This window comes from Podarcis muralis, chromosome 7 (assembly GCF_964188315.1).
Source record: "Podarcis muralis chromosome 7, rPodMur119.hap1.1, whole genome shotgun sequence".
NCBI lineage: Eukaryota > Metazoa > Chordata > Lepidosauria > Squamata > Lacertidae > Podarcis > Podarcis muralis.
Genome location: NC_135661.1, coordinates 72,074,628 through 72,092,503, shown reverse-complemented (window position 1 = coordinate 72,092,503; position 17,876 = coordinate 72,074,628). Strand labels below are relative to the sequence as shown.

Below are 17,876 nucleotides of genomic sequence, written 5' to 3'. Positions count from 1 at the left end.
ATAAATGTGACTGCACCTACCATCGCAAGGTTCACAATGATTATAATTCCTATGTTAAAATCCATTTTTAAAACTCCCCTCAGAGCATTTATGGGCCCCAATTCAAAGTACTGGTGCCGACCTTTTCAAGCCCTTAACAACTTGAGACCTGGTTATATGACCCTGCTCATTCACTAAAATCGGCTATGGAGGTCCTGGTCATGAGCAATTAGGTTGCCAGGCACAAAAGATGGGGTCTTTTCAGTGGTGGCCCCATGGTTACGGAATTCCCTTCTGAGTGAGTTACACACACTGCCTTCAGTGCAGGCTTTCAAGTGGGACTTAACATCTCTTTTCCAGGCTGCCTTTTCTTAATGTGTTCTTCAGCTGTACTTTCAAGTTCTCTCTCTCTCCCCCACCCCACCCCACCCCACACACAGGGAAAGAGAGTGAAATACTTAGGCTTCATTGGGCCTAGGTGCTGCTTCATAATAATTCATCTCATTTGTTGTGTTTCTTATTGTTTCTGTGCTTACCACTTTGTGAGGGCATGGCCTACGAGGCAGCCTATAAATTTGTCACATAAAATAAATTGATGACTCTTCCTGAATAAAATTCAGAAGGGTAAAGGCAGTCAGCACAGCTTATTATGAATGGAGTGCATATGGTGAAGAACAAAGATCATCTTTTCAAGAAGACATCTGCGTATATGACAAGAATAGGTGGCAATTTTTTCTGTTTAACAAACCTGCCCCACCTCTAATTAGCTATTTTGTCAATGATGTAATAATAATAATAATAATAATAATAATAATAATAATAATAAATATTATTTATACCCTGCTCTCCCCAGCCACGGCCGGGCTCAGGGCGGCTAACAACCAATAATGAAAACAAGTTGAATGAATGCAACTTAAAAACAAGATTAAAATACAAGATTAAAACATTAAAATGCAGCCTCATCACAGGAGGAGAAAGGAAAAAAGAAAGAGGGGGGGAGAATCAAATTGACTCCAAACCAAAGGCCAGGTAGAACAAGAAGAATGAACACTATATATATATATATGCGCTAGAAGTTGCTTCTAGCATACAGAGTACAACGAGTCAATGATATCTTGCAAAAATTAAGGCGATAGAAAGTTGCAGCAGCCTTGCCTGGACATCATATACCTTTACTGAACGTGGACATTCCTATAATGTCCATACATATGGGAGCAGTTCACCTACTAAAGTACGGTACTTTCCTTGAACAATACGTTCAGAAGTATGTAAACATTCAGATCCAAACGCTAACACCTTTTATAGACATCATGCATATAAGACATGTACAAATGTCACCAACATTAAAGCATGAGAAGGAAGCTCATCTGTTCTAACTAAACAGTGCCAATCCTCCCACAGCATTGGCTCTTACAGGCCAGAAGACAGAAATTACTACATGCCTTGGGCTGTGTTACTGGACAATCCCAGCTTTAAAGTGCAGAGACTGACACCCGAGACAGCACTGTGTCAGCTGAAGAAACACAGGCAAACTGAGCCGGGGATGGATGAATGCTCCTGAATAATTATTTACAAGGCTGTGATGTTCCCTAGCGATTAGTGTTCAGTGCAAAACAACGTCTTGAATATCTGGGGAAGTGAGCTGCTTAGATATCTTAAGCAAGCTGGCATGATTGCTAGCATCACCACAAAAAGCTACAAGACTTGTAAGGGTATCACAGCACCTAGGTTGGCCCTGCTTCCCCTCCAGCTGAATGCATAAGGGCTCAAATCCCCAAACTCAGGTCTACACCTACACACAAGGACATCTGCATTCTCTGACATGGGCTTCCTGGCATATAGAAATGCTTCACATTACACTTTCACATTAGAGGAGTTGACTGTTGGGAAAGACAACAGAAGCAAAGGGAGCTTGTAGCCTGCATCAGAAGAACTCCTGTCCTCCCTTGAGACTATAACCATTCCCTTGTCCAGAGTTGGCTTCTGGGTTCTCTCCCAGTTCATCTGGGAAAAGGGAGTACCTCATTATGAGAGACCATGGGCAGTGCAGAGAAATGGTCACCTACAACTGCCATGCCCAAAGAAGGAGGGGATCTATAACTGTATGAACTGCGATTGGAAAGATATTGGAAAATGCAAGCAAATGTGAATTTAAGGGTGCCCACCTGTGCAGTTCTGTTTCCTCAGCTAGATCAGAGAGGTCGTCCTTAATTCTTGGAGTGCGGCACTTTTTTGGTCCCAATCTCCATGGAGTTTCTGCAATGAATCGGGGAGGGTGAAGAGAGAGGTCAACTTAGAACTAGCGCATATGACAGGGCAGAAGGAAAAAGCATAGAGGCAGAACCTGGCATTTTCACACAGCAATGCAACATCGCCACATGAAACCAACAGCACGCAGCCAATTTAAACAGGGAGTGCAAAGTAGGATGAGGAAACGGGGAGGGGGAGAGACAGAGAGAATGGGGTCAGGAATGTGCAACGTGTACAGAACGGGAATAGGAGTTAATCACTACCAGCAGTCAGTACTTCCAACAGGGAACAGAACAGTTTTTCATACCGAATCATGCCATTTGCCAATCATTCCAGATTTCTCTCTTCAAATTAATGCACTGCACAGAGACAAAACTGACCGAATAATTAAGAATAATTCAATTGCACCTATGGCACACAGCACATCCCGGAACAACAGAAATAGCACTAAAAGAACCCCCTTCCAGAACCAAATCACTACTCAGGGTCTTTTATACTTTCTATTCAAGAAGTCCATTCTTTGCTGCCTAGTTTATTCATTATCCCACAGGGGGAGGCACAGAAGTCTTGCTGTAGGTTAGGCAGTGGTATATTCCCTGTGATTCAGCTCCACACTTCCCTAGCGAACAGGAGACTTAGCGTTCTGTTGCTTAGACAACCCACGGGTTGCCAAGATGCAACTGTTAGTGCCTAATTTTTCTTAAAGGGCTAGAAATTCTGGAATAAGTGCTGACAGGGGAAAGGAAGCTCTGCCTCTCGAGTTTCAACCCCCCTGCCTTTTGCATATGCAACCTTCCCACCATATTAAGAAGAAATATGGCGCCCTACCTGTAGATTATGATCTAACACAACTGAACCATGAATTGCTATAAGCTTCAAGTAGTGTCTGTCGCCGTAGTCTTAAAGTCAAAGAACAGGGTGCAGCTTCCAAAGTCACCTAGGCTAACCCCTCTTCAAATATTTACAAGGACATGTTGTACAACTTCTATGGAGTGGATCACTGCCAACAATCACTTCTTAAACCATAATTCATCAACAATCGCATGGCAACAATGCACACATGCCACTCATAGAGAAAGGCTGCTATTGTAAAGACAGCATATTAACACCCTCATATAAGCCACTAAGTCAACAGTGACTGGTGACAATGTGCCTAAGGTGCCTTTTTATTGTAGTTTCCCATGCAGTCTTCAATGAGTTAAAATCATAGAATTGCAGAGTCCTGGTCTCTTTTTCCCCAAGGGGGCAGGACACTAATCTTTTTTTAAAAAAGAAATTTATTCATTTGGCCTCTGATCCCCCAAGCCCTTTAATCTGTTAAGACGATGACACCCTTGATGATGTCCATGTGCATGTTTGTGTGTGTGCACACACATGTTAGTGTGTTCTGAGCTCACAGAACAGTGAACACTATAAAAATCTAATTGACTTACTACGTATAGTTAAACTATGAATTCACTCGTACAATATGTAGTAATGGCCGCCAACTTGGATGATTTAGAACTGGGCTCATTCACAGAGGACAAGGCTATCAATGGTTACTAGTCATGATGATCATGTCCTACCTCCACTGCCAGAGCCATGCCTCTGTGAACCAGCTGCAGGGAATAATCACATCTGGCCTGATTCAGCAGGGCTTTATCTGTATCTACACATGCACACGCGGAGGCAATTGTGATGTCATATCTCTGTCTCAGTTATACCAACCCAAGAGCTGCAAAATATGTGGGAAAGGGTACCCAAAATAATCAAAGGGTTGGGATGCTGTTCCAACAAGAAAAGGCTAACAAATCTGAAGACATTTTTTTATAAAGAGACAAGAGAAAGAATATGGCTTGAAGCTTACAGCGTTATGCATGGTAAGGAAAATGAGATATATATCCCCCCCCCCCTCCCGATACACTCCGGATCATCCAGTCAATTTAGGATATACAAAAGAAAGTACAGTGCACACAGGCTAGCTTGTGCAATTTGCTTCTACCATGCAGGACAATGGCCGCTGGTTCAAGATGGCTTTAAAAGAGGATCAGACAAACTCAGGGAGAGGTTCTCTGCAGTTATTGGTCATTGTAGCTTAATGGAACCTCACGGTTCAGAGGCAGCACACCACGGACTACCAGAGGAAAAGGATAAGAAGGGCCATTGCACCCGTGCCTTGCTTCTGGACTCCACAGAGGTATCTCTTTGGCCACTGTGGATATCAGGATAATGGGGCAGGGGGGCATCTCAGCTGCTGCACAACCTCCAAGGCCAGGCAATTCATAGGAGAAGAACACTCTATTTCTCCCCACGTTGCCTCTCCCTGAAAGCTCCACAGTTCTCTTCTGAATTGGGCAGGAATTAAGAGCCTTGCTGGATCAGACCAAAGGTCCATTAAATCTATTCCGAACCATCTTGATTTATTTATCGAACATCTAAAATTAGTCACCATGCAAAACAATTGAGAAAAATTCTCGGTGCACACAGGCTCACGATCTATATTTTGAAAAAGAAAAAAAGAAAAAGATCAACCCATGTGGTTCCTATCATGTGGCAATAGATGCCAAAAAAAAAGAAAGGAAAGGAAACAAAAGGGAAGTGTCCAAATTCTTTCAGAAACAGTCAGCCATCTCAAGTCCTGACATTTCTAAGGGAGACCATTTTTCTCAGTGTGCCTATTAGGTGGTTCCCCCATTAACCCCCCACAAACAGACTCATCAGCATTAGCAGAAGCACTCTGTGTGCAGAAGTCACTTCAGCGGGATGGATGAGTGCCAAGGGAACGCAGCTTTGAAATTATCCTTGGCTGCTGCTTGTAGCCACGCTCTGTCTGGAGGCCGTTAAAGAGGCCAGACGCTAGAAGCTGAACCTCAAAAGAAATCTCTCTTTGAGGGCTGATAGGCCAGCCTTTCCCAACACACCCCGTCCTTCTACAGACACATACATAACCAAGGCCAAAAGTAAGTCTATTGAAAAGAGGAAGAAGAAAACAACCCCAAAACATGAAATTCACACAGCACAAGGATTCAAAAGAAAATATGAGGGTTGGCAATAACCCCGCGGAATCCCCAAAAATGAAAACATAGCACCAGTGGCTACAGAAGTAGTGATTACGTTCTCTGTGCTCCCCACTTGGCTATTATCAGATCTGAGGTGGGAAACTCAGCCACTTTGCAAAGCCATGAACTGCACTTGCTCCAGCCAAGGGGCAAAGTGTAGTGAGAAAATTATTTGTGAGAAAGACAAAACCCAAGGAAGATTCTGTCTACTATCAGAAGAGTAAAAGGCAAGGTAACATATTCATCCAGACAAACTTCTGGTAGTCTGTTGGGGGGTGGGGAGCAGGTTTGCAAGTTACAAAAGTTCACCAGGAAAGAACATCGAGGTACAGATTGGAGACAATTAATGCTTTCTTGTAACTGTTTCTGTTCCGTTCTGACAGAAAATACTGTGACTATTAGGGTGTTGTAGGTGATCCAAGAATATCAGCGGCAAACATATTACCAATTCCTAGCTAGTGTTAGAAACAGAGATACAAAAACTAGGAGCCAAATGCACTTTATACCTAGGTTATGGTTGCCAGAACCAGTGTTAGAAACTCAGATATATAAGCTAGGTGCCAAATACCTCCTTAAACCAATGTTACAGTTGCCATTTTTGGGCAAGATGGCTCTAAAGTTTGAAAAATAAGACTTTAGAGCCATCTTGCCCCAAAATGGCAACTAAACATTCCGTTTTGGTGACTGTACAGTGGTGCCTCGCAAGACGAAATTAATTCGTTCCGCGAGTTTTGTCGTCTTGCAATTTTTTTCGTCTTGCGAAGCACGGTGTTGGGAAAGTTTTGGAAAAGCTTCAAAAATCACCAAAGTCTTTAAAAACCTCAAAAAAGGCTACCACACCGCGTGCTATGAGTTGCTCCTTGAAGTCAAGTCGCAACTGTATTAATGGTGTTAAGAAAAAGGAAACAAACTTGCAAGACGTTTCCGTCCTGCGAAGCAAGCCCATAGGGAAAATCGTCTTGCGAAGCAGCTCAAAAAACAAAAAACCCTTTCGTCTAGCGAGTTTTTTGTCTTGCGAGGCATTCGTCTTGCGAGGTACCACTGTAACCTTGGTTTAAGGAACCATTTGGCACCTAGCTAATATATCTTAGTTCCCAATACTGCGCACAGCAGCCAGGCATGTGAGATTTTCTTTAATCCCTGAACGTGTCTCCAGTCTAACTTGCAGCCCCAGCCATGCTGCTGTAGCACTTAACTGCATCCCTGAATACTGTAGGCTCGTACAGTACACCTACACAATTGTGAACTGATATCTTATCAGGGCACCCCTACACTCCCAATTGTGAACAAGTACCTTGTCAGCGCAGTCCCACAGAAGTTATATTCCCAAAGTCATAGAACTAACTGCACCAGTGTAAACAGACCTGTGACCGAGGCAAAGCTATAAATCAATTGCAAATATGCATTTTACATTAATGTGAAGTCCTTCCTTGAGGAAGGGAGGCTAACTGCATATCCATTAATTCCTCTAATTTAGATACCTGCCCTCAAGAACTTCCTTAAAATAAGAAAACTAGACAAGCTTCTTTCACATCATTATTGAATCACATATCTAAACCTGTTACAATTCACCACCAGTAGGGATACCCAGACTATAGACAGCATGCATGAATCACCACTTGCTTGCCCATATGCTATCTTCTTCCCCTTACAGGAAGCATGGCAGGAACTAAAAATGAAAGTCACCATTATGGTGCAACACATAGGTGGGGAACCTCTTCCAGCTGGTGGGCCAAATCTGACAGGTGAGCCAGGTTGCCCGCTTGTCAATCACTTGATGTCACTACGATGTCAGGCGACACTACACTTCAAAGCCCAGAGTGTTAGTTCAAACTGCAGCCTGTTTGCAAGGAGCACCACACATCCATTTTAGCAGTGGATTCATTGGAAACTGCTTCCTTTTTTTCCTGGAGTAAGGCATGCTTCCACTGGCCATCAGTAGTGGAAATGTCCCTTGCTGCAGCAAAGGAACCAGGAGCTCATTTTAAGCTCTGGGGGGTGGGGAGTGAAACAAAATACAAGCCAAAAGAATGATGGGATTCTAGAGCAGGGCTGCCCAACTTTTCATAACAAGTGGACCGCAAGGGTACTTCGACACAGAACCCAGGGGCCACACACTGCCTTGTGCGCATGGCTTTGCTTACCTGACTTTGTGAAGGCAGTGCAAGGGCTGAGGGGGGTGTCAAATGTTGCTGAGGGGCACCAAATAAGGCCTCAAGGGCTGCACACTGGACCACCCTATTCAAGAGCAACATTTCCTTGAATTTAGCAAAATCAAGTTGTCTTCCTAAAACAGGGGTTGTTAACCCTTTGGGGCCAATAAGCACATTTGCAAAACAGAAAAAGTCTCTCTCTCCTCTCCCCCATCTGTAACCGCCGACCTATCATCCCCATGCCACAATTAGGCATAAAAAAACTTTTACTGCCTTCTTTCAAGCACAAATTCAGCAGGGGGAGGAGTGGAATAAATACTCCACAGATGCAAGGCAAGGTCTCTGTAGGCACTGGTGACCCATGTCCTAATATTACCCAATATTTGGTGCACAAACACCCAGAAATCTAACTGGACACACTAGCTTGCCCACTGCCCTGTGATGCTCCTTTGTCACTTGGCTAGCTTTTCTACATCTCTCAACTGCTTTCCCCCAATACCTATCAATCCCATATTTTCACAGCACTTGATCTTAGGCAAGTAAACCCATAGCAGACACAGAGTATGATGCTACTCTTTATGCATCTCAGTAGGATTATGATCCACACTTCTACCCATCTTTAGGCCTAGTGCCAACAACATGTGCAACACTTTGCATTGCTGCTCCCCTTGCTGAGGTCTTGCACAACCCAACTTGCCTTCAAGACAAACTAGTTTGGCTGTAGCCTGTCTCTGCATAGTCAACAACCTACTTAAAATGAGAAAGGCCCACAGTGAATTCCAGAATGACACTAATGTGGATTTGTCTCAAAGTTATTAAATTAGCAGAAGTTCAACCCAGAGACACCATAATAAAGGAATGGATGGAACGAGAGCAGCTGACCCCCTAGATTCCATGCTGTGCACTACATAAGCACAAAACACCAAGACCAAAAGGAAGGAAGGAAGGAAGGAAGGAAGGAAGGAAGGAAGGAAGGAAGGAAGGAAGGAAGTCTCCAGGCAGTGCTTCTATAGACACAGGCTAACATGACACAATCCAATATCCTTTGTTCAATAAATTTAAATTGGCTTTAGTTGTAAGCAAGGTGCTAACCTTCCAGGTTCTAGACAGCCTAGACATAAAACTAAGCATCTCTTAGTCAAAAATACTTTTGTTGCAAAGAGAAACTGAGACTTCAAAATGTCATATTTTAACCCACTGTCAGACTCTAGGAAAAAGCTAGGAAAAGGTCTGCTTACTTAAATACAGTACTGTAAGTCCTTTGGAGGTTCTGGATGACCAAAGACACTCTACAGCTACAAATAAAATTGCAGTGTTTCTAAAACCTTTGCTGGGCATATGAAAAACTCAAGAGACCAAGAAGATATGACACCACACCTGTAGATTCCAACAACACTGATCTGTCCCCACAGACTGAGAAATCCCAACCAAACACAAACCCATACAGTCACTGCTGTACCAGTATTGTTTCAGCACAAGATCTAGAGCCCGCTTCAGGCTGCCACATATAAATAGGATCTTCAACTTGCCCCTCCCCAGCAACACACATGAGCCATACCTAAGGAAGGGCCATATGCATTGGGGGAAGAGGGAATGGCCCATTGATCTCCTTGCATAGAGGAGGGAAATACTGTATACAGCTTCAGATGTCATGGTGTCAATTAAGCAATTGAATTTAGATACAAGCTTCAGGAGGAACGGAACCCCCACCTCCCACGAGAGTCCAGGCACAGAGTATTAACAAAATTGCGAAAGGTTTCCAACCCACCCTGCATTTTCTCAGCCTCTCTGTCATTACCAAGGAAACAGAAGTTTTGATGCCATACCACCCCTGTCCCCTGCACACAGGAAACGTGGGCCTCTTCATATCTCGATGCTATTAGAACTGAGACCTAACAAGAGACTACAGAGACCTAGCAGCAAAGTTCACCCGCGCCCCCTAACATCAGATCAAGGCATACTGGTTTTAAAAGGAAAAACACTAAAACACAGCCCTCTCTCTCTCTCTCTCTCTCTCTCTCTCTCTCTCTCACACACACACACACACACACACACACACACACACACACTTAAGCAGCCCACCACTGGGCCCCCAGCCCCAAAGCCAAGTTCATTTCCGACTTAAAGCAAACCCACATTCCTCCAGGAGAGGGAGGGGGCTTATCCTGGGATCCGAGTTTACTTTTGTTTCAAAGCCAACCTCCCCCCGGTTTCCAAAGAAAGCCGACTTCCTGCAGAGTAGGGACCCTTCCCCACCAGAGTTTCTCAGAACGCAGAAACGAGGCTGGGTTCAAGAGGGTCTGAATTCTTTGGAGAGGGACGGGAGGGTGGGGAAGTGAAGAAACAAAGGCGAGGAAAAGAAACTCCTCTCATCCCTCCCCCCCCCCAAAAAAAAGTCCCAATGAAAAGACGACCTGCCTTCCCTCCTCAGTCCTGCACACCTCTCTTCTTTTGGAAACCCCTACCCACCGACCCGCAAGCGGGAAACTTGGCTGCTATGCAAGAAGCACCCCCGGGGCCAGGGGAGCCCCTCAGGCTGCCGAGAGGGGGAAGCCCCCCAGCCCGCCCCCGGTGGGCACAAGGGGACTGGCTTCCGAGGAAGCCTGCCCAGGCTTGTCTGCCAGTCAGTCGGTCACTCACCGTTCCTGGTCGGTCTGTTGGGCTGCCTGGCGACCTTCCTCCAGCCCCCGGGATTGGGGTCGGGCTTCTGCTCTGGGCTGTGCAGGGTCGCCCGCCTCCCCGAGTCCCCGCCCGCCCCACGCGCCGAGGGGGAGAGAGAGAGAGAGAAGTGGGTTGTTAGGGGGCGGGGAGGGAAGCGGGAGAGAAAGCGGGCGCGCGCGCGTCACGCAGCGGCGCTCCGAATTCCCCCAATTGAAAGCCGGGCCAATCGCGCGCCGGCAGGGAAGGAGGGAGGGATGGCGAAAGACAGACACGCGCATTCGCGTTCCTCTCTTTTCCCCTCAGCGTATACACAAAAGGAATGGTCAGGCGGCGCGCGCAACGCCAGCCAACCGGAGCCGGGGAGCTCGCGACGTCGCCGGGCGCTGATTGGCGGAGGGGTGAGGGGAGGGGGAGGAAAGAGAACGAGGAGAAGAACAGAAGCCGAGGAGAGAAGAACATAATGAAGAGGGGAGGGGAGGAGGAGAGAAGGGAGTCTGCGAGTTCCATCCGCCCCCAACGCTCGTCAATGTCCCTCGGAGCGCAGCCTTGGGAAGTGAATGAGCGCGGCCGCCTCGGGCAGGGGGATTACTCGGAGTTAAAGAACCAGGCTCTCCGGTGCGAACCTGTTGCGCTCTTGGCCTCTGTCTGGACGCGACCAGGGCTGCGCTGAGAGAGAGGGAGGCAAGTCCAACCCCTTGGCGGCGGGAGATGAATCTTGCTTGTCCGCCTTATAGAAATATTTATATGCCGCTGCTGCCGCGGATTTATAGCTCTTGTACCTCAAATATATATTATATTATATATATATTATAGTTCTTATACCTCAAATAATTTAAAGGGGGGAAAACTGGATTTACATTTCCAAAATATAAGATAAAAAACAAATAAAATAAAACCTGCATACAGCAACAGTGGCAAACGGCTTTAGATACCTGTTAGGTCCATAAATTACCATATAGCATATATTCAACACAAAAACAACGGCCATTTGTTGTTGACAAAGGACAGCTGGACATATAAAGGGCCCTCATTACCTTCAGTAGCTTAGGAGCTCATCAAACCTAAATCTGGCCCTGAGCCAGACAGTAAAATCGCAAGGAGTTAAAAAACAAGTTAAAAGCAAATTGAGGTGAAAAACAATAAATAAAAACGAAAGTCTCTCCAGGGAGCTTTAGTGGCCCAATCCTGTATTGTAACGTTTAGCAGTTGCTTTGTAAAAATTGAAAGTCTTAAATTTTATATTGCTTCACAGAACATGAAGAGCAGATGGACTGAAGGAGGGCTATACATTGCAAGTGGACACACACAAATGTGAATTGTACTGACCTCAAAATCTTAAGATACAGGTTTTTTAAGCTACTATATGTGTATTCACTTTTCGGTGGTTGTTTTTTTAGCTGGGGAAGGGATGATATTGACACAAGTTCCAGTGAGGATAGCTGTTGCTTAGAGCCTGGTACAGTACTGATAATGCCAAGGTTACAGGTTTGATCCCTATAAGGGGCCACCTGCATATTCCTGCATTGCAGGCGTTTGGACTAGATGACCCTCATGGTACCTTCCAACTTTAGAATTCTATGATTTTGACCCTCGGTTCCTCAGAGTCTTAAAAATACCGTGAGGGAAACTGCCTTCCTGCAGTAAAGGCTGCTGAGAGTCAGAGAAGGGCTGGAGAGGAGGTGCCAACAACAATTAGGGAAAATATATAAAATATTAATATTTTTAAAGCAAGAAATTGGGAATATAAAGAAATGGTATAATAGTAGGAGGAAAATGAAAAAGGAGGCATGAAAGAAATTGGCAGTATGTGGGAGGGAGGATAAGATGGAAAAGGGGGAGATGAAATTACAAAAGTTAATACAGTATGAGAGGCAGGGCAGGGGGAGAGAGCAAATTCTTGCTAAAATGTTAGCTGGGTCACAATACTTCCAGAGCTAATAGCTGTATAGGAAACTGCCCTATCAAGCTGTTTGCCACAAGGAAATTGCTGCGGCAATGTTTTTAGCAATTTGCAAAGTGGGGTTAGATATCATTAGAAGATTATTTTGGTATCTGCCAGTTGCACCAAGATTGCACTATCTTCCAACATTTGGTGATTGGCTCCACCCCACACCATTTTCTTTGTGAGTGGTGAACCTTGGTAGTTTGCAAGCCCCTCAAGCAGCAGCACCGCCCCCCCCCCCGGGTTAGAAACTTTGAGAACCTTTGGTCTACAGGAAAAGGAAGGGGGGAAGGATATGTTTTGTTCTTTAGACAACCTTTCAGTGGCAGCCTGGGAACGGAATGTAGATATATGTTCCTGTGTGTCCTTTTGACTGTGCGGTGATGGTAGGAAGTTGCTATAGGATTAGTCAGTGAACAGGTAGAACTGGCTGATTCAAGTCTTTGGAATTGTGTAACTGTGTCAAGCAGCACCTTCTACATGCAAACTTTATCAGGAGTAGTGGTGGTGGAGCCACATGCAAACTTTATCAGGAGTAGTGGTGGTGGAAAATTCAATTCAGTCTGCATTTAAAGGTGAACCTGCCTAATTCTCACTTTCCAAAATAATACGCAAACCAAAACATGGTTAGCTTTCGAAATTCACACTTCTCTAGGCAAGCAATGTAATGTGCACAAAGGTGCATTGTATTAGGAGAAATTGCTTTGCAAAAATGTGTATATTAGGCAAAATTGCATATTAACATTTTCAAAACTGTTCTCAAAGGCATAGCTTTTACTGTATCCTAAAATTCAGTAGGCGAGACTTCCTCTGACTTAGGGGGGAAATGTTGAGAAAACACTGCTACTTAGTTTCTTACTGATCCCATGAAGCAATCCTCTGTATCTTATTTTATGTTGTGAACTGCCCTGAGATGTACAGATGAAGGACGGTATACAAATGTAATATAATAATAATATTAATTCTAAAAATTGGAAAAATCATCACTAAAATGCTAATGAATTTTCACAAGGACTATTTTTCAAAAGTCACAAAGTGATGTGAAATTAAAACTGAATTAAGAGTGGGAAAATGAGCAACAAACAAAAACTGACATCTTCACCCATCCCTACTTGAGAGTAAGCCCCACTGGAATAATAAAATATTCCAAATAAAATGTGCCCTGGACTGGGCTGGATGCCCTTGACAGCCATGTAACTTTACACTAATTTGGTTGTTAAAGTACATAACCTCTGTAGGTGCACCCAGTTACGGAACTCCCTTCCCCCAGAGGGATGAATAGAACACTGATGGAATTTTGCCACAGGGTGAAGACGTTCTTGTTTTCCCAAGCTCTTGGAGGTCAACATATCTAGGTTATTTTCAGTCTTTGTCTCCTTTGATAATCTTGTGTTAATTATAATGGTATTGTGACTGATGTTTCAGTTGTATTTTATGATTCTGTGTCATACAGTTTTGATTGATATGTGTAAAGTGCTTCGGGGTGACTTCTGACAGTAAGCAGTACTGTATACAAAAGCTTTAAATGTAAAAAAACCCACAACCTTTAACGCAGGGGTGCGTTCCCTTCCAGATGTTGTTGGACTACATTCCTGACTATTGGCTGTGCTGTGGATGATGGGTGGAGTAGTCCAACAGCTGTTATTATTTATTTGTTAAGCCAAAACCATTACAAAAGAGAAAACACATAAAACAGAATAAAAACAGAATTTAAAAAGTTGCAGGGTCAAAATAATTATTCAAACCAGACATTTTTTAAGATAAAAGTTTGCTCCCCTTCAGAATTTAACTTAACATCCCCACAAACATTTCTCCTTAAAATTGTCACTATAAAGGCAAAAGGCCATTTTTTCAGAGGTGTAAAGGGAGGGACATAGGTGGTGGTGTGGGTTAAACCAGAGCCTAGGACTTGCTGATCAGAAGGTCAGCGGTTCGAATCCCCACAACGGGGTGAGCTCCCGTGGCTCGGTCCCTGCTCCTGCCAACCTAGCAGTTTGAAAACACGTCAAAGTGCAAGTAGATAAATAGGTACCGCTCCGGTGGGAAAGTAAATGGCATTTCTGTGCGCTGCTCTGTTTCGTCAGAAGCGGCTTAGTCATGCTGGCCACATGACCCGGAAGCTGTACACCAGCTCCCTCGGCCAATAAAGCAAGATGAGCACCGCAACCCCAGAGTTGGCCACAACTGGACCTAATGGTCAGGGGTCCCTTTACCTAGATTGGGCAAACCAGGAAGTAGTCTCTCTTCATAGGGGATCCAACGATAGCATTCTTCAACTATGGCAGAGCACATAATAAACTGGAGCCGCAGAGCTGTAAGGGTTTCTCTTCATTTGATATTTGTGATGCTGGTTACATAGTGAGGGCGAGGAATCTGAATCAGTAGTTTGGCATACAAAGGGGCACATTTGGACAGACAACTAGAAGTGCAACCAGCACAAAGATAATGTTTTAAAACATGAGATTACATATGGTGAGATGCCATCTTCAAGTCTAATGAACCCAGAATGTCCAAAGAAAGGCCATACTTATCAATGACATGATTCCAAGATGAAGTCAGACTCAGCATCTCTTTGAAGGTTGAAAGTACCGTATTTTTCGCTCTATAACACGCACCTAACCATAACACACACGTAATTTTTAGAGGAGGAAAATCCGTAGGCATGCCACCCATAGGCATTCCCTCCATAACACGCACAGACATTTCCCCTTACTTTCTAGGAGGAAAAAAGTGAGTGTTATGGTGCAAAAAATACGGTACTTAAATTGACCTTATCCTCCTTTTTAATGTTAGCCAAAACTTAAGGGCAAGGATATGCATTTAGGCTTTCACTAAACAAAGAGCACCTTCCAGAGAATGGAAGTGTCAGTTGCCTTGGGGAGCCCAAAAATAGCACAAAGATATTTATTCTGGGGACGACATCTGGAGAAACACAGGCTTCCCACCCCTATTTTTGTGGTTATGGTTAAGGTTTATCAGCAGAGTGAAGGCTGTGCCACCTACCGTATTTTTTGCTCTATAAGACTCACTTTTTCCCTCCTAAAAAGGGGAAATGTGTGTGCATCTTATGGAGTGAATGCAGGCTGTGCAGCTATCCCAGAAGCCAGAACCGCAAGAGGGATAGCTGCTTTCACTGCGCAGTGATCCCTCTTGCTGTTCTGGCTTCTGAGATTCAGAATATTTTTTTTCTTGTTTTCCTCCTCCAAAAACTAGGTGCATCTTGTGGTCCGGTGCGTCTTATAGAGCGAAAAATACGGTGTTTCCCAGTCAAAATGATCAGGTATACAAGAAGAACCTACAGTATTTTATCAGGGTGTAATTGAATACTACAACTACATCTTAGCCACAGGTTCATTACTACTACTACTGTGGTGGTTTCGGTAGGGGTTATCTTGTTGGGGGATGGGCAAGACGGCCTCCTGGAGTCCCTTTCAACTTAAGAGATGGTTTGACTCATGGCCAGAGCCTTGGACTTGGAAATAACCCTGTCAAAGTTGTCCACTCCTTTGTTAAAAACGGGTGAGGAGACTGTGACCCTTCAGGTGTTTTGTGGGGTTCAACTCTTATCATCCCTGCCCATTAAGCCATGCTAGCTGGGGCTGGTGGGAACTGGAGACCAACAAAATCTTAAGCACTAGTTTCCCCAACCCAGTTAAGGAAATTAGCCAACTCTAACAATGTCCAGTGACTGTTCTGTGAGGGAGCAGTTTTTTCCCCTGTCTACTCCTAAGGAATGTGGTAATCCGTGTCTGTAGATTACTGTGGGTCAGCCTGAGAGCAAGGCAGAGCTTATTTGTTTTTGTTTAGTTCTGGTGGTGCTCCCCCAAAAACCTGATGGGGAGGGAGAAGTAAACTTTTGGGACATGCAAAACTGTGAGCTTCACCTAAGCATAAGCCTGCATATTTGTAAACAAATACAAAATTACTCCTAAGCTTCCTGTGACCTCATTGGAAAAAACAAACCCAGAGTAAGCATTTTTCACCACTTGGATAATTAGTTTGTGTAGAACATTGGTACATTGTAATGGAACGCCATCCTTTCTGGGCAAAATGCCCATTCAATGCAGTTTACAATACCTTAAATTATAATAACAAGCTAACAAAACAAGAGGAAGTAAAAGGAAGCAATAAAAAGGAAGCAGGAAAGAGCAATGCAAGTATGTGTATGAATACATAAGCTATAAACACATTTATTCATCCATAGTTGCATATCCATCCCAATCTCTTAAGTGGTGTGAGATTCCAGGGGTTCACCCAGGGTTCATGTTTCCTTTGGAAATGGAACACAGCAGAGACTGTGGTGTCTATGGTTTATTTACAAATATATTCAACCTGAGCCTACAATGGAGGGGTTCACAGCATTAACACCCCAATAGGGTCTTGCTTTTGCCATAGCCACAGCCTGGGACTCAGGGCAGAAGATTCTAGGTTGGATCCCCAGCATAGAATCAAGAGAAATGTGGACCCCGAGAGTAATTTAGTCCAACCCCTGCAATGCAGCAGTTAATTTAAGCTGGGAATGGTTGGTTTTTTTAAATGTTTGATATTTTATTATGTTTGATATATATTGTAAACTGCCCAGAGTAGCTAGGGAAATCCAGCCAGTTGGGTGGGTTATAAATAATAAAATTATCATCAACAACTTATGAAACCCTGGAGAGCAATTGCCCTTCAGCACAGGACCAGTGGTCAGAGGTGATGGAAAGTGGTGGGGGGGGGATGAGTGTTCAGACCCCTGGGCCCTCACTTGTGGGGTGCCTCAGGGTTCCGTCCTCTCCCCCATGCTTTTTAACATCTATATGAAGCCGCTGGGAGAGATCATCAGGGGGTTTGGACTGGGTGTCCATCAATATGCAGATGATACCCAGCTCTACCTCTCTTTCAAATCAGAACCAGTGGAGGCAGTGAAGGTCCTGTGTGAGTGCCTGGAGGCGGTTGGAGGATGGATGGTGGCTAATGGATTGAAGTTGAATCCTGACAAGACAGAAATACTGTTTTTGGGGGACAGGGGGCGGGCTGGTGTGGAGGACTCCCTGGTCCTGAATAGGGTAACTGTGCCCCTGAAGGACCAGGTGCGTAGCCTGGGAGTCATTTTGGACTCACAGCTGTCCATGGAGGCGCAGGTCAATTCTGTATCCAGGGCAGCTGTCTACCAACTCCACCTGGTACGCAGGCTGAGACCCTACCTGCCCGCGGACTGTCTCGCCAGAGTGGTGCATGCTCTAGTTATCTCCCGCTTGGACTACTGCAATGCGCTCTACGTGGGGCTACCTTTGAAGGTGACTCGGAAACTACAGCTAATCCAGAATGCGGCAGCTAGACTGGTGACTGCGGGTGGCCGCCGAGACCACATAACACCGGTCTTGAAAGACCTACATTGGCTCCCAGTACGTTTCCGAGCACAATTCAAAGTGCTGGTGTTGACCTTTAAAGCCCTAAACGGCCTCGGCCCAGTATACCTAAAGGAGCGTCTCCGCCCCCATCGTTCTGCCCGGACGCTGAGGTCCAGCACCGAGGGCCTTCTGGTGGTTCCCTCATTGCGAGAAGCAAAGCTACAGGGAACCAGGCAGAGGGCCTTTTCGGTAGTGGCGCCCGCCCTGTGGAACGCCCTCCCATCAGATGTCAAAACGATAAACAACTACCTGACCTTCAGAAGACATCTTAAGGCAGCCCTGTTCAGGGAAGTTTTTAATGTATGATATTTTAGTGTTTTTTGGTTTCTATGGAAGCCGCCCAGAGTGGCTGGGGAAACCCAGCCAGATGGGCGGGGTATAAATAATAAATTATTATTATTATTATTATTATTATTATTATTATTATTATTATTATTATTGAAGTTCAAGTCCCAACAAC

The 17,876-nt window shown here is 44.7% G+C and overlaps 1 protein-coding gene across 3 annotated transcripts in view; it reads right to left on the bottom strand.

Annotated features, from left to right (window-relative positions):
• LOC114603583 (beta-1,4-galactosyltransferase 3-like) overlaps positions 1-17,876 on the bottom strand; it is a 37,181-nt gene that overhangs the window by 13,233 nt on the left and 6,072 nt on the right. The window contains exons 1-2 of one of the 3 annotated variants that reach the window (XM_028742713.2): positions 10,061-10,331; positions 2,145-2,235 (exon numbers count right to left, since the gene is read on the bottom strand). The gene's annotated coding sequence lies outside the window, so the exon portion shown is untranslated. Of the gene's footprint in view, positions 1-2,144; positions 2,236-10,060; positions 10,332-17,876 lie in introns of those variants that run through there. The other 2 variants (XM_028742710.2, XM_028742711.2) reach the window with 2 other exon arrangements.